A 22,940-nucleotide genomic window follows, 5' to 3' on the forward strand; every position below is an offset into this window, starting at 1 on the left:
TGTTGTCAGTGGAGGCCAGATGGGGAGTCTGGCCTTTGACTCCCCCAGCCCCCAGCTCAGAAGTAGTAAGTGGCCCCCATCACCCACCCTACTAGAGTTGGGAAGATCTTGGAGAGGAGGGAGCTGGAGAGAGGGATTCCTTAAACCTGTATAGGAAGTCTTGGGCAAACTCCTGACCGACCCATACGTGAATTTGACTAGAATTAACATACCGAAAAGTTTGAGAAGAGAAACTACAGTGTGGAAAACCACTTAGTTTTCAGAGTGACCTCTAGGTAACACAAATGAAGAAGACCTGAATAGCAGTGCAAGGGCTCTGTGAACTGAACGATCATTGGCATTACAGCCTGCCAAAGTGGCCCAGGACCTGCATGCTTCATCTAAATAGGATTCAGAATCTTGTAATATAATAACCCAAACGCCTAGGATACAATAAAAAGTCACATGTCCCATCAAGAACTGGGAAAACCACAACTTAAATGATTTATTCCTAGGTATTTTGTGGTTTTTTGGGCAACTGTAAGTGGGGTTGCTTCCTTGATTTCTCTTTCTGTTGCTTCATTGTTGGTGTATAGGAATGCAGCCGATTTCTGTCCATTGATTTTATATCCTGCAACTTTGCTGAATTCATGAATCAATTCTAGCAGTTTTTTGGTGGAATCTTTAGGGTTTTCCATATAGAGTATCATGTCATCTGCGAAGAGTGAAAGTTTGACCTCCTCCTGGCCGATTTGGATGCCTTTTCTTCTTTCTTTTTAAAAACATTTTTTTTTTTAATTTACATCCAAAGTAGTTCGCATATAGTGCGACAATGATTTCAGGAGTAGATTCCTTAGTGCCCCTTCCGCATTTAGCCCATCCCCCCTCCCACAACCCCTCCAGCAACCCTCAGTTTGTTCTCCATATTATGAGTCTCTTCTGTTTTGTCCCCCTCCCTGTTTTTATATTATTTTTATTTCCCTTCCCTTATGTTCATCTGTTTTGTCTCTTAAAGTCCTCATATGAGTGAAGTCATATGATTCTTATCTTTCTCTGACTAATTTCACTTAGCATAGTACCCTCCAGTTCCATCCACATAGTTGCAAATGGCGAGATTTCATTCTTTTTGATTGCCGAGTAATACTCCATTGTGTGTGTGTGTGTGTGTGTGTGTGTGTATATGTATATATATATATATATATATATATATATATATATATATATATACACCACATCTTCTTTATCCATTCATCCATCGATGACCATTTAGGCTCTTTCCATACTTTGGCTATTGTGGATGGTGCTGCTATAAACACTGGGGTGCATGTGTCCCTTCAAAACAGCACACCTGTATCCCTTGGATAAATGCCTAGTAGTGCAGTTGCTGGGTCATAGGGTAGTTCTATTTTTAGTTTTTTGAGGAACCTCCATACTGTTTTCCGGAGTGGCTGCACCAGCTTGCATTCCCAAAACCACGACTTAAATGAAAAGGCAATCAACCGATAACAACACTGGGAAGACTCAAATGTTGGAATTACCTGACAGATTTTGATGCAACCATCATAAAAGATGCCTTAATGGGGGTGCCTGGGCGGCTCAGTCAGTTGAGTTGCCGACTCTTGATTTTGGCTCAGCTCTTGATCACACAGTTGGTGGGATTGAGCTCTAAGTCAGGCTCTGCACAGTGCCTGCTTGGGATTCTCTCTCTCTGCCCCTCTCCATTGCATGTGCGCTCTCTCTCTCTCTCTCTCTCTCTCTCTCTCTCTCAAAATAAATACATAAACCTTGAAAAAAGATGTCTTAATGAACAATGACAAACATTCTTGAAACAAAAAATTAAACATTCTTATCCAATAAATTGGAGATATTTAAAACATGGAAATTATAGAACCAAAAAATAAAATTGCCACATTAAAAAGTTAACTGGTTAGCTTAATAATAGAGATGAGAGTGGAAAGAATCAGTGAGGTTGAAAACAGATCAATAAAATTTACCCAGTCTGAACAACACAGAGAAGATAAGATAGTCTGGAAAGACAAAAGAACAGAGCCTCACAGACCTATGGTACAATAACATAAGGTCTAACATTTGTGTCATTGGAGTCCCAGAAGGGAAGAAAAAAGTATGGAAATAAAAAGTATTCAAAGAAATAATGGCTGAAAACTCCCTTAACTGGGCAAAAGGGATAAACTTCCAGGATCGAGAAGCTGAGCAAAACCCAAAGAGGAAATCTGTGCCAAGACACATCAATAATCAAACCTCTAAAAACTAAAGACAAAGAAAAAGCAGTGAGAGAGAAACAACATGTTACCTGTAGGAGAAGAATGATTTGAATGACAGTGGATTTCTCGTATGAAATCATAGAGTCCAGAAGGAAGTGCACAGCATTTGCTGGTGCTGAAAGAAAAGAATGGTCAACTCTGGATTCTATATCTGGTGAAAATATTATTCAGGAATGAAGAGAAAATAAAAATATTCTCAGGTGAAGGAAAACAAAGAGAATTTGTTAGTAGTAGACCTCCTCTTAAATAACGGCTAAAGAAAGTTCTCTAAACTGAAAAGGAAATGGTGACAGAAGGAAGCTTGGAACTTCAGAAAGGGAAACAAACAGTGGATGGGTAGAAATAGGGGTATGTATAATAGGCTGTCTTTATCCTCATTAGATTTTAAAATTATGTTTGATGTTTGATGCATAAGTTATAATATCATCTGATGTGGTGTTCAATATGTGTGGAGATAATATATAAGAAAGTTATATTTAAAAAGTGGGGAGGGTATAAAGGAACATCAATGGAAGTAAGATTTCTATACATCACTTCAAATGGGAAAACATTGATACCACTGGCTGTGATTAAGTTATGTGTATATATTTTAATAACTAAAAACCATTAAAAACCACTAAAAAATTATACAATGAGATGTACTCAAAGACTATGGATAAATCAAAATGGAGCTTTGAGAAATGTATAAGTAACTCACAGGAAGGGAAGAAAAAGGAAAAAGAGGGATGATAAATAGAGAATAAGTAGAAAACAAATAATACAATGGCACTCTTAAGCCCTGATATATCAATAATTACTCTACGTGTAAATAGTCTAAATTTACCAATTGAAAGAGGTAACAGAATGGATAAAAATGTGAGTCAACTATGCGCTGTCTATAAGAAACTCACTTCAAATGCATTGAAGTGAAAAAAGTGAAAGGGTGAAAAAAGATATGAAAGCATTATTTTTTTAAAAAAGCAGGAGTAGCTATTTATATTACCAGATAAGGTAGACTAAAGAGCAAAGAAAATTAATGAGACAAAGAAGGACAGATGATAACATTGTCAATCTACCAACAAAACAGCAATCTTAAGTATGTATGAACAAAACAACAGAGCTGCAAAATACATGAAGAAAACTGGTAGAACTGAAAGACAGATATATCCACAATTATAGTTGCGAGTTTCAGCATTGCTCTCTCAGTGTTTGAAAGAACTAAGTAGGATATCATCAAGGATAAGGAAGAACCAAGCAACATCATCAGCCGAGTGGTTCTAATTGATATTTGTAGAACACTCCACCCAGAAACAGCATAAAACACATCCTCTTCAGTACCTATGAAACATTCACCAAGTTAGACCATGCTCTGGGTCATAACACTAACTCCAGTATATTTAAAGGAATGGAAATAATAGAGAGTATGTTGTTTGACTATGATGGAATCAAACTAGAAATCAGTAACATAACATAAAGGTAACAGGAAAATCTCCAAACACTTGGAAAACAAATAACACATTTCTGGATAATCCATGGGTCAAAGAGGATGTCTCAAAGGAAATTTTAAAAATACATCAAACTGAATGAAGATGAAAATACACAATTTGTGGGACACAACCAAAGCAGTGCTAAGAGGAAAATTTATAGCACTAAATGTTTACATTAGAGTGGAGGAAAGTTCTCATCAATAACCTAAGCTCCCACTTCAAGAAATTAGAAAATAAAGGAGAAGAAAAGAGCAAGCAGAAGAAAGGAAATAATGAAGAGCTGGAATCATTGATGTTGAAAATAGAAAAACATCAGAGAAAATCAGTGAAAAAACTAGTTCTTTAAAAAGATCAGTAAAATGGATAAACTTATAAGAAGACTGACAAAGAAAGAAAACAAAAATTGCAATGCTAGGAATAAAATGGTCTATCGCTATAGATCTTGCAGCCATTACAAAGATAGTAAGAGAATATTACAAACAGGTCTTATATGCACATACATTTGACAATTTATATGAAATGGACCAATTCTTTGAAAAATCACAAACTACCAAAACTCACTCAAGATGAAATAGATGGATAATGTCAATAGTCCTATAACTATTAAAGTAGTCGAGTTCAGGGGTGCTGGCTGGCTCATTCAGAAGAGCATGCGACTCTGGATCTCGGAGTCATGAGTTTGAGCCCCACGTTGGGTGTAGAGATTACTTAAATAAAAAAAAAACAAATTGAATTAATAACTTAAAAGCTTCCAAAAAAGAATCTCCAAGCCTAGAGGGTTTCACCAGAGATTTCCATCAAATATTTAAACATAAGCACCAATTCTACATAATCTCTTCGAGAAAATAGAGGAGAAGGAAATGCCTGCTAATCATTTTATGAGGCCAGTATTACCTTGGTACCAAAACCAGGCCAACAGTACAAAAATAACTACAGACCAATGTCCCTCAAGAGCATAGACACAAAAATCCACAACAAAGTATTAGCAAAACAAATCCAGCAAGATATTAAAAGAACCGTGTTCTATGACCAAGTGGGATTTATTCTAGATATGGACGGCGGCTTCATTGTTCGAAAATCAGCTAATATAATCCACCATATCAATAAGCTATGGGAGAAAAAGTAATCACATAATCATATCAATTGGTACAGAAAAAACATGTGACAAAATTCAACACCCATTCAAGATAAAAACTCTCAGCAAAGGAAGAACAGAGAGGAGTTTTCCCAGCTTGATAAACAACATCTACAAAAAACCTACATTAATATTATACTACATGGTGAAAGACTTAATGCTTTCTCCGTGAGGATGGGAACAAGGTGAGAATATCTGCTCTCACCACAGTACTGGAAGTCCTAGCCAGCACAATGTTGAGAAGAGAAATAAAAGGCAATGAATCAGAATGGAAGAATAAAATCGTCCCTGTTTGTAGATGACATGATTCTTTACGTTGAAAATCCTGAGAATCTACAAAACAACTCTTAGAACTAATAAGTGAATTCAGCAAGGTCACAGCAAGGTCATAGTAGGATAGATGAACACATGAAAATTAATTTTTCTATATCCTAGCAATGAACATACAGAACCCCAAATTAAAAGCACAATCCCATTTACAATCACTCCAAAAATAATTGAACTACTTAGGTATAAATCTAGCAAAACACACACAGGATGTATGTGCTGAAACTACTAAATGTTGATGAAAGTATTCGAGGAACATCTAAAGAAGTAATGAGGTATACTGTGTTCGTGGACTGGAAGAGTCAACAAGGTAAAGATGTTAGTTCTCCCCAAATTAATCTATTGGTAATGTAATTCCTATCAGTATCCCAGGAGAGTTTTTTTTTTTTTTTTTTGTAGACTAGCTTGTTTTAAAATTTATATGGAAAATCAGGGGCGCCTAGGTGGCTCAGTTGGTTATGCACCTGACTTTAGCTCAGGTCATGATCTCGTGGTTTGTGGGTTTGGGTCCCGAGTCAGGCTCTGTGCTGACAGTTTGGAGCCTGGAGCCTGGAGCCTGCTTTGGATTCTGTGTCTTCCTCTCTCTCTGCCCCTTCCCCACTGACACTCTGATTCTCTCACTCTCAAAAATAAATAAACATTCAAAAAATTAAAATTTATGTGGAAAATCAAAGGAACTAGAATAGTTAAAGCAGGAGTATCTGAGTGGCTCAGTCGGTTAAGCATCTGACTCTTGATTTCAGCTCAGGTCATAGTTTCACAGTCATGAGATTGAGCCCAGCATTGGGCTCTGTGCTGGGTGTAGAGCCTGCATGAGATTCTCTCTCTTTCTCTCTCTCTCTCTGTCTCTGTCTCTGTCTCTCCCCACTCCTGCACATGTGTGCTTACTCTCTCTCTCTCTCTCTCACACACACACACACACACACACACACACACACACACAGAAGAGTTAAAACAATTTTGAAAAAGGAGAGCAAAGTAGGACTTTTATGACTGTTATGACTTACCATAATAGCTCTAGTAATTAAGACAGTGTGGTGCTGGTGCAGAGATACATACATAGGTCAGTGAAACTGGAGAGAGAACCCAAAAACAGTCTCACACAAATATGTCCTACTGATTTTTGATAAAAAAGCACAAGCAGTTCACTGGAGGAAGTATAACCTTTTCAACAAATGGTGCCAGACAGAGCAACTGAACATCCAGAGGTGGGGGGTGGGGGGGAAAGGAAGGAAACTCAACCTCAGTCTTACACCTTATAAAAAATTTTATCTCCGGGGGCGCCTGGGTGGCGCAGTCGGTTAAGCGTCCGACTTCAGCCAGGTCACGATCTCGCGGTCTGTGAGTTCGAGCCCCGCGTCAGGCTCTGGGCTGATGGCTCGGAGCCTGGAGCCTGTTTCAGATTCTGTGTCTCCCTCTCTCTCTGCCCCTCCCCCGTTCATGCTCTGTCTCTCTCTGTCCCAAAAATAAATAAAAAACGTTGAAAAAAAAAATTTAAAAAAAAAAAAAAAAAAAAAAAATTTTATCTCCGAACGGATCGGGGATTTAAATGTAAAACATATAACTGTAAAAGTTTTAGAATTAAACATGAGAAAATCTTCAGGACCTAGACCTAGGTGAGGAGTTATTAGATATCACACCAAGAGAACATTAAAGAAAAAACTGATGGAGGTGCTTGGGTGGCTCAGTCGGTTAAGCCTCTGACTCTTGTTTTGGCTCAGGTCACGATCTCATAGTTGGTGAGTTTGAGCCCTGCAGTGGGCTTTGTGCTGACAGCGTGGAGCCTGCTTGAGATTCTCTCTCTCCCTCTTTCTGCCCGTCCCCCGCTTGAGCTCTATCTCCCCTCCCTCTCAGAATATATAAATACACATTGAATGTGGTCAGCTTGCAAGGTTCTCTGTGCTGTGATCCCCATCTCTCTTTCCAGCCTCGTATCCCACTTCATACCCTTGCACCCCCTCATGCCTTCACAGCCCCAGAGCTTGCTTCATGCTTTCCCAGGGAAACCTTCTTTGACCTCCTGACTCTTACAAATACCATTTTCTTTCTTTCTTTCTTTCTTTCTTTCTTTCTTTCTTTCTTTCTTTCTTTCTTTCTTTTCTTTCTTTCCTTTCTTTCCAGAGACAGAGTGCAAGCTGGGTAGGAGCAAAGAGAGAGGGGGACAGAGGATCAGAAGCAGGTACTGTGCTGACAACAGAGAGCCTGATATGGGGCTCAAACCCATGAACCATGAGGTCATAACCTGAGCCAAAGTCAGATACTCAACCAACTGAGCCACCCAGCTTCCCCACAAATACCCATTTTCTACAGGCCTTTGTAGTGCCATATTTCTGTCCTCAGTAGCACTTGTCACTCTTAGAATTTGAAGCCTGTTTTTGTGGCTGTTTGACAAATGGCTCTCTTCCCTTTTGGACTGAGGTTCCATGGCCTCTGTGTAGCATTATGTCCTCGGTGCCTGGTGCACAGCAGTGCTTATCCATATTTGTTGAATGAGTACTATCTTTGTTGCTTGTTTCTCTACCCTTGTGGTTATTGACAGCACTGGGTACCTGACCCTTGCTCTTTGGATGGTGGTGGTAGTGGCCACTTAAATAGACCGTGGTCTTAGGTTCTGACTTCCAGAAGCAATTTCGCCTGAGGCTTTCCAGAGGAACTGATTCTTCTGGCCTGTAGGGAATGCACGCGGGCCAAGGTCAGTGGTGGAGCCGGCAGTCGATTGGAAGATGGCACGCTGGACGGCGGTCTTAGGCGTCCATGTTTAGTCAATGTTCGTATTCTTTTTCTTTTTACCAGCTGAGACTTCATTGCCTGCTGACCAATTACTGTATAACCTTAACCTTAGGGCCCCTAATAATGTATACAGTAGTATAGAAAATACAGATGCTATGAGAGAAAAAAGCCGGCTGTGGAATTGTCTATGCAGTATGATGTATAAACTGCCAAACCTGGTTTATAGGGAGAAAAATGCTGAAATGTTAATAGGAGATTTTGTTTCTTTATTTCTAAGATTTGAAAAAATTTACTTAAAATTGAGAAATGTTTTGATCTGACTTGTTTACTTTTCCTCAGGGATTAAGGTACATTCATCCTTCAGCTTCTTGTGATTGAAGTGGCTCCCGGGCATGTATTACTTTTTCTATGTTGCTGTTTTTTAAATTCTTCTTGTCTTCCAAGTGAATGTGAGATTAACGAAAGTACCCAGTGAGCTAGGGAAATTGATCTCTTTCTGTGTAATTTGGTTTGAATTTTTATCAGATCTGTAGATATCTGAGTGTGCACTGATCAAGGATCTTTATTTTATCACCAACTGGTGACTCAGAGCAGTGGTTTAGAGTCAGAGCTGAGCCCTACAACTTTGGGGGAAGTTAATTAAGCTCTCTGAGCTTCCCTCGTGCATCCATCAAATGTTTATTGAGTGTTGACTGTGTTCTAAGCACTAGGGAATACGTGGGTGAGTAAGTCAGACAAAAATCCCTGCTGTCAGGGAACTTACGTCCTAGTGGGGTAGACAGACGGTAAGCCATAAGCATAATAAATAAGTTATAGTATGTTGGAGGGAGAAAAAAGCAGGGGAAGGGGATATCAATGTTGGGGGCTGGATTGCAATTGATGATAGGGAGGCCAGCAAAGGCCTTACTGAAAAGGTGACCTTTAAGTCAAGACTTGAGGCAGTGAGGAAGAGAGCCCTGTGGGGATCTGGAGGAAAGAGCCTCTCAGGCAGAGGCAACAGCATGTGCAAAGTCCCCGGTGTGCTAGAAAAAGAACAAAGGCCAGTGTGCTGGAGGGCACAGGTGAGGGCATCCGGAGATGGGCGTAGAGGTTCACAGGGCTCCAGATGGAGTAGGGCTACTATAAGACTTGGGGTTCTGGGCGAGATGGGAAGTAATCGGGGGAGCTCTGAACAGTGGAGTGATATGACCAGGGATGCTCTCACTGGTTCCTTTTGGCTGCCCTGTGGAGAACAGACCACTAGGGGCAAGGGCGGAAGCAGGGAGCAGAGGTCAGAGGCCAATGCAGGAAACCAGGGGAGACCAGAAGGTTGGTAATGGGAACAGGGAGAAGCAGTCAGATTCTGGACATTTCTGAGGGTAGCACCACCAGGATTTACTGATCATATTCTGGATGTTTCTGAAGGTGGCACCCCTGGGATTTGCTGATCAGACTGGATGTGTGGTGAGAGAGAGGAGGGAGGGATGACCCTATCTTTTTTTGCTGAGCACCGGGAGCTTATTAAGGATGTGGGTCTGGAGTTCAAATGCCAGGTCCAGGCTACAGATAGGAATTTGGGGATCTCATTTGGTGAAATGAGATCACCTGGAGGGGCAGTGTGGCCAGAGGAGAGAAGAGCCCCGGGCATCCCAGCGTTGAGACTGACGGGGAATGGCCAAAAGGGGAGGAAAATAGCCAGGCAAGTGAATGTTCAAAGCGGGGAAGATGTCTCAGGAGGGGGAGTGATCCCTGCCCACGGCCCACCAGCTGTGCAGCCTCAGAAGTTTCCTCCCCTTCCTGAAGCAGCTCTTCATCTGTGAAAGGAGATGGTACTAATATCCTGGTAGAGTTTTTGTAAGAGCTAGAGTTATTTTATCATGTGCCAGATACTGGGAAACCCTGAGAACAGAAGGATGAATAAATAATAATGTAGGTAGAGTCCAGCTACACATTAGTATTATTACCAGTAATGATGAATACCTGGTAGAGGGCTTTTTCCCTTTCCAGAATTAGTCCAGGTATGGGCATGTAAATGAGAATTGCTACTATTCTTTTTTTAAAGCTTTTTAAAATTATTTTTGAGAGGGAAAGAGAGAGAGAGAGAGAATGAATCCCAAGCCGGCTCTGCACTGTCAGTGCAAAGCCTGATGTGGGGCTTGAATCCACGAACTGTGAGATCAGCCTAAACCAAGAGTCAAACGCTTAACCGATCGAGCCACCCAGGCGCCCCAAATTGCTACTATTAACCAAAAATTATAATACTCTTCTATTATGTTCATGTACTTAAGTACAGAATATCTCTAAGGTATTTTATCTGATCATTTTTTAAAGTTAAATTTTTATTTCTTTTTTAGAGAGTGAGAGAGGGAGGGAGAACAGAAGCAGTAGAAAGAGAGAGAGAATCTTAAGCAGGCTCCATGCCCAGTGTGGAGCCCAACATGGGGCTCGATCTCATGACCCTGAGACCATGACCTGAGTCGAATTCAAGAGTCAGTCACTTAACCCAGGTGCCCCTAGCTGATCAGTATTATTGAAGGTCTTAAACCGCATTGTAAGGATTAGGATTTTAAAAATTAGGTTCATACACCTGCCAAATGTACACATTCTTCACACTGATACATTCTGACATGAAAAAAAGGTTAATGTCTCCAAAACCAGGAAGCCACATGTTCCAAGTAGATAGCACAGAGTAAATTTGATGCATTGCATGAAATCTTCTTTATTCGAGGAATCCTTAAGGAATATGTCCCATTTTCTGAACTTTATTGAAGAATATGAAATGGACTCTTTTTTAAGTTTATTTATTTATTTTATTTTGAGAGACAGCATGCACGTGCACATGCGAGAGTGGAGGAAGGGGAGAGAGAGAGAGAGAGAGAGAATCCCAAGCAGGCTCTGTGCTGTCAGCTTGGAGCCTGATGTGGGACTGGGACGTATGAACTGTCAGATCATGACCTGAGCCAAAAACTAAGAGTCAGGCTCTTAATTGACTGAGCCACCCAGGTGCCCCAGTGGACTCTTAACTATAGAGAACAAACTGATGGTGACCAGAGGGGAGGTGGGTGGGGGGATGGGTGAAATAGGTGATGGGGATTAAGGAGTCCACTTGTGATGAGCACTGGGTGATGTATGGAAGTGATGAATCACTGTGTTGTACACATGAGACTAATGTAGCCCTGTGTCAGCTGGAATTAAAATAAAAGCTTAAAAGAATATGAAATGAAATAAATGGTAGTCATTTGACATCAAAACGGTAATTTTTGGAATAAAAGTTTTCATAGGTGATCAGGTCCTATGATAGCCAGCTAAACTTTTTAGATTTTCAACTCATCCATTCAACTTTTGCTTGATGACATTTTTGAAATGTTGTTTTCACTTAAGGTATCATTAGAGTTCTTTGTTAGGGTGAAGGTAGAAAAACATATGCAAAAACATCTGTAGCATGGTGATATCGAAAGGCTGCCCTTCCTCCCTCCCCATGATGTATACACTGTGCGCTGCAAGAAAACCTGCTGTGCCCTTGCCTTTCTACCAAGGAATTTCATTCTTTCTGCTGTGACCTGTGAACCTGGTCAGGTCACTTGCACTCGGCACAACTTTACTGAGGTGTGTGGAGTGCAGGGTGGCGGCTGCAGACCCAGGATCTGCTTTCCGGGACTCGGGACTCCGTCGGGCTTTGGCCGGGAGCAGTAGTGCCCCACGATCCTAGAAGAGTGAGTCTCGGTTTATTAGCTCCGAGACCCTGGGAAGTCGTTTAATCCCTCTAGGTATCTATTTGTTTCCTCGTATGAAGCATGGGAATAGCAACAACAGCAGTGTACCTCTTTGCTAGCGTTCTTGCGAGGATGCGTGAGATCATGAGTATAGGGCAGATCAGAGTCGTGTTTGATGCATATTCATCGGTCAACAAATGCTAACTATGAACATTAAGTATTGAGCTACTCTGAGAGACTGGAAAAGTACAGAGGTATGGTGTTTGTCGGTTGGGTGCTGGGGGCAGGGGGAGCTGAGATGGAGGTAGGAGTGTAGGAGGTTTATTTGTGGAGGGGAGATAACACCCTTGGGAGATGAAGGGGTGGGGAGAGGGGCAGGGGGAGCCTCAGGCTGCGGTCCCAGCCAGCCTGACAAGGAGCTTGTGAGCACACACTGCTGGGCAGAGGTCTGCCCAGTGTGGGCCGGCCTCACCCCCCCCCCCCCCCCCCCGTTCCTGGCAGTGCCTGGAGAGGGCTGTCCAGGAAGAGTGTCACCCAGGCGGGAACACAAGCTAGGGCAGAGCCTGAAGCCACCGGTTCTGTCCTGAAGGGACAGGTGGGCAGCACACCTCCAAGGCTGCCCAGGAGACATTTTGTTTCCCTTTAGTTTCTTAGCTCACAAGGGGATTTGAAATTCTGTATTCCCTCCCGCTCTCCCGCTCCCCCCCCCCCCCCCCCCGCCCTGCCCGCCCCCAGCTCAGGGGCAAATCTTACCATCTGTCTGCTACCGAGGAGGATTAGACAAGAGATCTTGAGGGGAGTTCAGGGAGAGTGAAGGTAAAAATGTGAGTGTCTCCAGTGTGTGGTCATCACAGGCATGAACACAAAAGCCACACACACATACACGTTTAGCTATTTGTGGAATGAGGTGCTTGAGGTCAGCCCATTTTAGCTCTTTGCTGCCTGTTTTTCTTGTCACGAGGGAAAGAGCATTTCATTTGTTGTCATACTTCCTCTGGGACCACCAGGTCTTTTTCAAGAAAACCAACAAAGTCCATACCCTGTGTCTGGGAGTCTGGGTGGAAAACAGTGGCCTTGCCTCATTTGTAAGCGGAGGGGCTGTCCACGGCTGTCCACGGCCTGCCCTGGCTTTCTTGAGGCTGGTGGTCCCAGCTGGAGGCCTCGAAGGAGGGGCCACGGGAACTGGGCTCTCCTCGAAGGCCTGGGGCAGCCATGGAGGGGGGATGCTCGGGCCCTGCTCACTTCCGGGGCCGTGTGGGGACCCCCCAGCTGCACTGTCCTCTCACACGGAAGCTTTCTCTTCTGAGGAAGCAGCACAGCTCCTCGGCAGGGATGTCATTTTCCTGGCTGTAAAACGAGGCCATGGTCGAGATGGGAGATATAGCTCGTAGCAGTAGAGCAGGCCCAGCTGAAAACCAAAAAGGGACTGTTTTTGCACATTGTGGGAGAAAAAATAGATTAAAATTGCCTTTGAAATATTTACTATAGATGCATATTTTAGTCATGATTATAATAAACCACAATTGGCATTGACTTAAGTGTTAAAACGCGAATATCTTCTTAGGAAGGCTGTGTGTGTTTCGACAGTATCTCGTCGTCTGCAATGTGATGACAGATACCCAAGCCCTCGGTCACGCGGGGCTTGCTTTCTGACCACATACGGCTCACGGTAAAGAAACGACATCCAAATCAATAGGTTGGCAGATTATGGGCAAAAGGTACATGATAACTGTTTAAACCCACAAGTGTTATGGAGTTAAAACTGCTAAAGTTTAAACTGTAGTCACACCGTAATACTGGGGCCTTCAGGGGCGCAGACGGAAAAGGAATCAGGTTTACTGCTGTCATTCTGTAACTGCTGTGTACCAGCTTGCCTTATATTCATAGTTCAGTCTTTAACTGTTTCTCTCAGCTGCAAAATCATGAGTGTGTGCACAACCTTTTTCTCTTCAAATCTTGAAACCGCAATAATTGCCAACCTATTAAAAAATACATCTGCCATATGAACGTAGTTTCAGCTGTTCTGTGTTAAATGAGTAATTATGACTTTGGGCTCTGGTGGCACATGATATGAACTTGGGTACACATTTGAATATGGAGCATGTCAGGTTTGTGTGGTTTCACATATTGAGAAATCGCTTCTTTGTGCTTATTGATATATATTTTTCTCACGGACCGCTCTGTTATTTGGTTCAAAATATCACATGACGGATGATCTCTCGGTACATATAATCCATGTAATTATAGTGAGAGCTTCTCCTGTCATTGGTGGTTAAAAAATCCACACACTTCACTTTTTTTTTAGCCTCTGATATTTTTTATTCAATTTTGCTCTTCCTTTTATTTAAAAACTTGAGTTTGAATGGTTTCCATTAACAGATATTTTAAGATGACAGTCAGGTCTAAGGTGCTGCCAACTTGAAGCTGAACGCAGTCCCCGGCCCTCCAGCTGGATATGAAATCTAATTTCAGGCCTGGTGCAGTGCAGGGAGGTAGCTGATTTGTAAACAGCCCTCGAAACAACATAGCAGCAGTTGACAAGTGGCGGTTCTGAGGCGGGGGAAGTGTGCTATTTAGCTGTCTGACTGGTCACCCCGATTGCACTTCCACCTGGGGTTGCGTCTCCCAGAGCCACACGTGATAATTAAAGCTACAGGTTCATCATTGGTGGGGCCATCCCATTTCATTCCCGTTACAAACTTAGGCTTGTCTTCATTTGTTGTAACGAAAGCCAAATGCAGATCCATCCCCTTTACTAAAAACTGTATTCTTTCTTCCTTTTAATTGAAATGTACATGTGAATATTAGAGCATACAGATAATCCAAAGTCACTCTCTTTGCTAATGAAACTCACTGTAGGGCCAGTGTTGGCCTGGGGCATGCATCTACCATTCTCAGACCACGTGCTCACGCAAGTTCCTCTCAGCCCTGTAACCCATCGCTGTGTCTGTGGTGATGGCAGATACCAGGAAGTTATCCAGGTCTGCCCATTTTTTTTCCCCAGAGGGGTTAGAATGGTCTTAAGTACAGAGAAGGAACATGTTAAATATTCATCTGGTTTAATTGAATTTAATGTACCATCCTTAAGATTAATCTGAAGTTTTGGAGTCATTAATGGTTCCTTTGTTTTGTAGCATGGAATTTATTTGCCATTATTTAAGATAGTGAATTATTTAAGTAAGAAGGTGCTGCCGAATGACCAGTGGTCTGCCGGTGCGTGCATCAATGACCTCACGCTTCCATGAATGTTAATAATAATGGTTGGATATCAGTTTAAAGGACAGTGAATCGATTAACGTGTAATACTGTCATATACTTGGATTTATAAACCCGCACAAACAAATTGTTCTCTTTGAGGACATTAACTCTTCTACTTGAGTTTCTTCTTTCACTGCTTCAACACTGAAAATCCGTGGTGTACTGGGGTGATTTATTTTTTTTTTTTTTTCCAGAACAGTTTTGGAAGTGTTGCCACAAACACTGTTGTTGTTTTTTTTTTAATTCAGGTGATCTCTGTAAATTATTGAACAAGAATCAAGTGCTGTGTACGCATCTCAGTCTATTTATATTATAGAACCATTTTCCACCATGGCCACCCACATGTTGATTTTGTATTTTGAAATGTTACTGAACTAGTAAAATATAGAAGAGCATGAAAATATAAACATCTCCCTACCCACCACCTATTTTATCAAATGTTCCCGTTTTGTCATACTTCTGATGCTTTGAAAAAAATCAATAAATGGACTTCTAGTTTCAGCTCAGAGATGTAGAGAGCTGCAGAGATGTGTCTCCCACGCTTACGAGGAAAAATCTGGACAGATTGGAAATTGACAAGAGAACTGAGTCTGCAGAGCAAATAGCCATTTAAAAATCTGGAGAGAAGAAGCACTTTCCGAGACCTGAGGCCTGAGCATTTACTTCCCAGAGGCAGAAGCCACCAGACACTATGGAAGTAGGTAGAAAGATCAAGCTAAAAATTTGACAAACTGCTGGAGGTTGAGTGCAGACTAGCTTGAGAGTGTGAAGCTCCTGGGGGCAGCAGAGGAGCCGGAAGGTGGCCTATTGTTTTGCAGGCTTTTCCTCCAGGAATCCCACCTTGCTCTCGCAGGGAAGACTGGGGACAAACTGAAGAAAACTCAGGGAGCGGGTTGCAGGTGCTGGCTTGGGACCACTGAGAGACCCACTCAGACTTTTCTCCTTTAAGGAACAAAAGGCTTAGTCTGCAGGGGAAGGATGGGGAGTGAGAGCACCAGTGAAATACCATTGCAGCTGGGGGAAAGGAATTCCATCCAGGCCAGCCCCCCACCTCACCTCACAAAAGTCTTAATCTTCAGGGAGAAGGGCCACAAGGCTGTAGACTGAGAACGCTGGGGGATGCCCACTGCAGCTGGGGGAAGGGAGAGGGGGAGCTCTATTCTTGGAGGAGAGGCAGAAGCGTTTGTGAAGGCTAATACCAGACACAGGTCTGCAGTGCACTCCAAAGATGGGGGCTTAGAATATTCGCAACCCCTCCACCCCACCCCCACAGCACACTAACAAGCCTCCGGGAATAACAACAGTGGATTGTAGCAGGGAGAACTGCAGGAGACAGGCTCTTTCTGGGCAGCAGCACAAAGGGAAGCCCCAGAGCCAAGAGGGGGGACAAAAAAGATCACTAGAGGAATTTGAAGTTTCTCATGTCTGTAGGAACCACCGACCTCAACATGGCCCAACTTCTGGCTAGCTTAACATAAATCCCCACACTGAGGTCTCATTTGCCTCAGTGTCCACTGCCCTATACAAAATGTCTGGCTTTCGGTCCCAAATCACAAGACATGCCAAAAGGCAAGAAAAAGCATTCTGAAGAGACAAAACAGTCATCAGAACCTAACACAGATACGACACAGCTGCTGAACTATCAAACTATATACCCATACATTACCTGCCTCAGTCCACTGAGTGTCCTTTATGTGCCATGGGCCATTTTAGGAATGGACTTAACAAGGTCTGTACTCTTAGAGAGGGTACATTCTAACAGAGGAGAGAGAGCATAACTGCAGACAAGCAAAAAAAAATAATTACAGAGAGTGAAATATGCAACAAAGAAATATAGGAGGGGAAAAGGATAGAGTGACTGACTGGTGGAGCGTGTAGGCTGTTTCACCTAGAGTCATCAGAAAAGGCCTCTTGGGGGAGGTGAAATTGCACCTCACGCCTAAATGATTAGAAAGCTCCTGCCATTACTAAGTGCCATTTAAGTAGAGAACAGCAAGTGCAAAGGCCCTGAGGCATGGACAAGCTTGGAGCCCCTCAGTATATTAACGCTCTGGAAGGTAACAGTGTTATGGGAATGTTGCTGGTGAGAGCAACCCCTGCAGCTGTGTCACTGTCAGGGCTAACCTAGGGAGGAATTAGTGGGTGGGTTCTCTCCTGTTCACATTCTTCTTCTCTTTAAACACATATAGAAATTACTCTTCTTTCCCCTCATTTTGGGGGCAAGGAGAGTCTATAATAACCTTTCTTGTAACCACTTCAGGACCTGGCACAGAGTGAAAAGGAACATGAATTTGCTGTTGTGAGTCAAGGCCTCGTTATTTATCCAGTAAAAGTGTATTATTTACTCCTCTTCGCAATTGTAGAGAATGTGCATTAACTCCACTAATCCTTACCCCCATCCCCCACCCCAGGGAGTGATTATTCCTATGTCACAGATGGAAAAACTGAGGCCCAGAGATGAAGATTGCAGATCTGTTAAAGGTCAACCTTGGCGTTGGAACGCCAGTAGCCTGTGTGTGATGGACCGGAAAGATGTGTAAGACCTGAAAGGATGGGTATTCTTCAAAAATAGAGACAGTGATGAAGGCAGACTGGATACAGTTGCTTCATTCTTATGCTAAGTCAGTTGATGTTAAAGCATTGACTGGCGAAACTGCGTAGGGAAATGGATTCAATAAATACGTGGCGAACCATCTATATCATTTGGTCATTTGTTATGAGCCCTTCAAAACAGATGAAAATGGGCAAATAGTTAAACCTCCCAATTCCCTCTGCTGTCTACTACATATGTAACTATATAATAATAATAATAATAATAATAATAATACCATGAAGGCAATATTGTCTGGCACTCGTCTACTGAGAACATTCTGGAAATCAACATTTGTGATCTCAGTAACCGTTACATAACTGGTATCAGTCTACTGTTATGTACAAAGACGGCAACTCTCACCTGCTCAAATGCTTTTTGTTTTTTTCTATAATAATGCTTATTGTTTGAGAATAAATAAGTCATAATAAAACTAAACCTTAACAAGTACATGATTGGAGAGAGAGAACTTCGCGCTGGATGAAGAGGGTGACGATATCGTTTGGTTTCTGGTTTTTGCCATTAGAGGAAAGGAAAGAACTTTCCCACGAGCACCTCTCTTGACACATGAAAAGGTTGCTGGTGTTCAGTAATGAAACAGTCGTTAAAGGAAATGTAATTAGGGTGGAGTTTTCTCTGACCAGTTGTAATAATTGAGCACCCACTGTGTGCATAGTTCTATTATCTGTACCATTCATGTGGTATGACATGCTGGATGAGGAAAAACAGCAAACTTTTGTACAGCACTTCCCATGGACCAGAGACGTTAAGTAACTGTTAGCCCAGAGGAGCACAGCTAATCAGTGCCAGACCTGGATTTGAGCCTATGGGGCCATTTAACTCCAGAGTTCAAGTGCTCTTTCACTCCTGATTATACTAGGGTACAGGATATCTGGGTGGCCTTGGCTACATTAAAACAGCAACAACAAAGCAAACCGTGATTAGCATGAGGGGCACCCATATCTATCAGGTTCTGAGAACTTGCTGGGAATCTTCGCTGAGCTGGGTGTTAGGCTCTGTGAGATTTTTTTTTTTTTTTTTTTTTGATATGCAGCCACAGAGATTTTTTTTTTAACATGCAGCCACGTTCAATTGGAACCACCACTTCCTGTGAATGCCTTATGATGTTACTTGAAGAAGGGAAATAAGCATATACATTTTTAAAAAGTTTCTTGAAGTATATTGATTTTTAAGACGGGATGCAATTAGTAGTTCTCATTAGTTCCAAGAATTATTTATCCTGGAATGTTTTGGTTCCATGTAAAGCACTTTAATATCGGAGACTGCAGGTTCTGCTGCTTTGATAGTCCGCGAGTCGAATGTGGCCGGTAGCTTTAAGCATGCGCAGTAATGCAAGTGTCAATGCTGCCAGCACAAATGGAAAAATGCATTGCTTTAATTGAAAAAACAGGCCATGTATAGTCTTTGACTCTCTTTACATTTAATCTGACTACTCATAGTTTCTGGGAGGGTGGGGAGGGAGCGAGCGGGATTTGGCCCTGTTGTTCATCAGGAAGATCCTGAAAAATTTTGGAATGTGAATTCTGACGCTGACCTCCCACTGCTTCTCCTTCTTGTGAAGGTGAAACAAAACACAACCTAGGAGATTCTGAAGCCCAGGCTCCTCAAACTTTAACATTGCCCGGGAGTCCCAGGCTGAGGGTGGGGTGTATGTGGGCAGATCTTGTTAAAATGCAGATTCGGATTCAGGGGGTCTGGGCTGGGGGCTGGTGGGTGTAGGGAGACTGAGATTGTGGTCTAACAAGCTCCCGGGGGACGGTACTTTTAGTAGCAAGGATGTAGCCAGCCCTTTTCACCTCAGCCCTCCGTGTCAAGGCTGTGCTGCTCTTCTGAATCACCTGAGGGAGTTTGGACAACATAGATTCCCAGCCCACCCCAAATGGAATGAATGGGAGTCCCCAGGGCTGATGTTACGAAGATATGGCGGGGGGGGGGGGGGGGGGGGGGGGAGGGGGGGAGGGGGGTGGTTAGCTAATGAAGTGGTTTGATAATAAATCTGTCAGCTTTGTCTTTTTTTGGCCGGGGTGGCGGGGGGGGGGTGGGGGGGGTGGGGGGGGGGTGGGGGGGGGTGGGTAATGACAGCTTTGAAAACTTTACTGTAGGAATCAGATTGACAAACTCTGTGACATCCTAAGAGCTTCCTGTTTGACCTAAACTACAGGAGAAATCTTGACAGCCACTCCCCTTGGAAGGGAATTGCCCAGTTCTTTATGATTGTGTCCAGACTGGCTGAAATCAGAGAGTGTGGAGAAGAGAGAGGGCTTAATGGTTAGTTTGCTGACCTGCTCAGCATTAGATAATGTCTGTGGAGGTTCCCAGAGTGCGTCCAGGGGAGCTAGGGCCCAAATATGGAAAAGAGGAGCCATGATTATGAGGTAGGAGTTGAAATTACCATCGCGACGATTTAAAGTGTTATTTCAGCACTTTCCTCTGCTCCTGGGTTTGGGGTTTCATTGCTTGTGGTGTTTGGAGAGCCGGGCCGGACAAGCTAGGAAGAGGGCTGGGTGATGTCTTTGTTGTAATGAAGCACCAATTCCACAGTGGGGTTCTGTGGGTCACCCCTTTCCGCTATGACTTTTTCTTTTTTTTGATAACTGAAAACACTCCAGCAACTGAATTTAAAAAAAAAAAATTTTTTTTAACATTCATTTTTGAGAGTGTGAGAGAGAGAGACAGAGCATGAGCGGAGGAGGGGCAGAGAGAGAGGGAGACACAGAATCCGAAACAGGCTCCAGGCTCCGAGCTGTCAGCATAGGGCCCGACGCGGGGTTTGAACTCACGGGCTGCGAGATCATGACCTGAGCTGAAGTCGGACGCTTAACCGACTGAGCCACCCAGGCGCCCCCAGCAACTGGATTTTTAACATTTCTTAAATCTTAGTAATCTTTTCCCCTGAGATCATGTAGGAAGATAAGACACAGGTGGAGATGATCATCCAGTGTTCCTCAGTCTATTGTGTCCCTTTTTAAAAGTCCCTTTCTTCAAAACCAAGTGTTTCCCATTCTTGTTGCATTTGTAATATTCTTTACGCCAGCTCCTTACCTTGTCTAAGGGTTAAAAAAATAATAAGGGAAACGCCATGATGATGAGAAAAAAAAAAGTTGAGCGTGGGAGAACTAGAGACAGATTCCAAGGGACCTGGCTCTCACCCACACCTGGCTTCCTACAGTGACTTCAGGCCTGGCAAGGGACACAGGCACCCGCACCGTGTAAATGGAACCCTGAAAGAAACCCCATAGCGCTGACCACACTGAGCGCTTTGCTTTTGTCTGCTCAAACCCTCTCTGTTGCAAAAGGCAAGGCTCTAGGGCATAGCCTGGTGGGCGAGACAGACCCAGAAGCACTTTTGTAACCCTCTCTGGTGTGCACTTAGTATGCCAAAGGAGCCCAAAGGGAGGGGAAGCTTAGAGGCTGGGGCAGGGGAGGAAGGGATAGATCAGGTGAAGAGGATGGTGAGAGTGACTGAGGATGTATGAACCGAGGCCTGCAGGGGAAGCGGTTTGATAAGTATCTGGAAGAAAGCCTTGCCAGTGAGTAAAATGGGAAGTAGAGGCGGGGGTTGGGGTGGAGTGAAGTTGGGACGTGAGAGGCACTGTGCACCTCTGTAAGGAATTTGGACCCTAGAGGTGATCAGGAAGCATCAAAGGAGCCATTTTAAGCAGAGGCATGTTGCCGTCAGATGTGGATGGAGGCAGAGTTTAACAGGTGACTTCTGAATGAGCATCTGCTCCCATGTAGCTTATTTCAAAAATAGCTTCATTGAGATCTAACTTGCATACTGTACAGTTCATCCACTTGTGCCTTGTTCAGTGGCTTTCAGCATATTTAGGGTTGTGTAATTATCACCATGATCTAATTTTTGAACATGTCCTTCCCGCCCCAAAGAGACCTTGTGCCCCTGTGCTGTTACTCCCCACTTCCAAGCCCAGCCCTCGGCAGTCAACCACTCTTCTTTGTAATTTCTCCTTTTTCTTTAGCGTTGAAGGGAATGTCTTCTGTGAGTGTATTATTAACTTTAAGGGGTCTCTTTGCCAGATTACAGACTCTTGCTCTTGGCTTCCTAGGTATTGCTCAGCCTGTTCCTATCAGCAGTGATATCTGTTATCTCACATAATTTTCAGGCTACAGGTCGGATGGGCCCCAAGGGTAGTGTGTTCACCTGCTCACGGGGACATCGGAGACCTGTGTTCTTCCTGTCGCTCCTCCATGGGTCGTGCTGCCAGTAGCTTCACCCAAGGGCTGGTTTCTTCATGGTTGTCAGGCAGACGTAGGATGGCATCCACTGGCTGTGGGGCCCTCTGCTTCCTTGTTCAGGGCGGGCATGTAGGAGGAGTCCTTTCCTGCAGTCTGATTGGGTGAACTTAGCTCCTGTTGCCCACCCGGAACCAATGATTGGCTTAGAGTTAATTAGTCTGCCCTCTGGAGCTGGGGAGTGGGCTTGATGGGGGATGGGTGGGTACCTGTGGCCAATAGTTGGCTCTGCAAGGGGAGGAGGAAGGGAGCCGCCTCAGCTGGTTAGTACCGTGTTTGAAGCTGCCCCTAGCTTTATGTCTGTGAAAAGCGTCCTCAATTCAGATCTCACCACTTCGGGAGGTCGTGCAGATTTGGTCAGGCGGTGCACTGGAGTTGACCTTTGGACAGTGTCATAGTGTGGGCGATAGTGGGAATGGTGGTAACATTAACTTATGTGGGAAATAAATGATTTAAGCCTCATTAGAAAAACCTGTTTGCTTTAGGATAGCAATGTTTAAATACATGACTAGTAGTAAATAGTAGGGAAATCATTCTTATCTGGTTATTAGGTTAGCCCCTTGGAATCTCTCCTTGGGGGAAAAAATGAAATCCTGTCCTGAATGTGTCAGTATTTGAGTTACTCTGTGAACTTGAAATTAACAAAAATTGACTTTGTTTCAAGTATAATTCACGCTTCACTAAGCCCAGTAGACATTCTGCCAGTTACTTGCACTTTATTAAATTTTGCTTTAGATGTAATAAAAAAAATTTAAGGTAGGCCTCTGCTTTGCAAGTAACTTATTTGATTATGAGCTGTATTTTCAAGTCTGTTTTGGAGTGAGGTTTGCCCTCACGTAAGTAATGAGCGTTTGCTGGCGCAGCTCTTTAATGGTGAGAACGGATGTTGAAGAAAGCAAACACCATATGCCCTTTGTTTCCCGTGCATGTCCCCTCCTGGAGGCTGGGTGGAGTGTTTCAGCTGTCTCGAATAATCTCCATTTTGCTGTTACTGCAGACTTTGCGGCTCTCCCACTCTCTTCTCTCCGATGTTACAACTTCTTCCTCTTCCTCCTCCTCAGTCATAAAGGTTCCATGCTCTGAAGCGCCAGAGATTGGGTTAATTTTGAAAAATGAGTTTCCCTTGATTTGTGACAGAAATTAGTGCAGAGAATTAAAAAAAGAAAAAAAAACCACCACCCAGCGTGAATGTGTAGTGGGAGGGGCAGG

The 22,940-nt window shown here is 43.3% G+C and overlaps 1 protein-coding gene across 7 annotated transcripts in view; it reads left to right on the plus strand.

The window, feature by feature from the left end:
- The window catches only part of SH3KBP1 (SH3 domain containing kinase binding protein 1), a 332,387-nt gene that overhangs the window by 64,004 nt on the left and 245,443 nt on the right, over positions 1-22,940 (plus strand). The window lies entirely within an intron of this gene.

The sequence above is a fragment of the Panthera onca genome, chromosome X (assembly GCF_046562875.1).
Source record: "Panthera onca isolate mPanOnc1 chromosome X, mPanOnc1 haplotype 2, whole genome shotgun sequence".
NCBI classification, from domain to species: Eukaryota; Metazoa; Chordata; class Mammalia; order Carnivora; family Felidae; genus Panthera; species Panthera onca.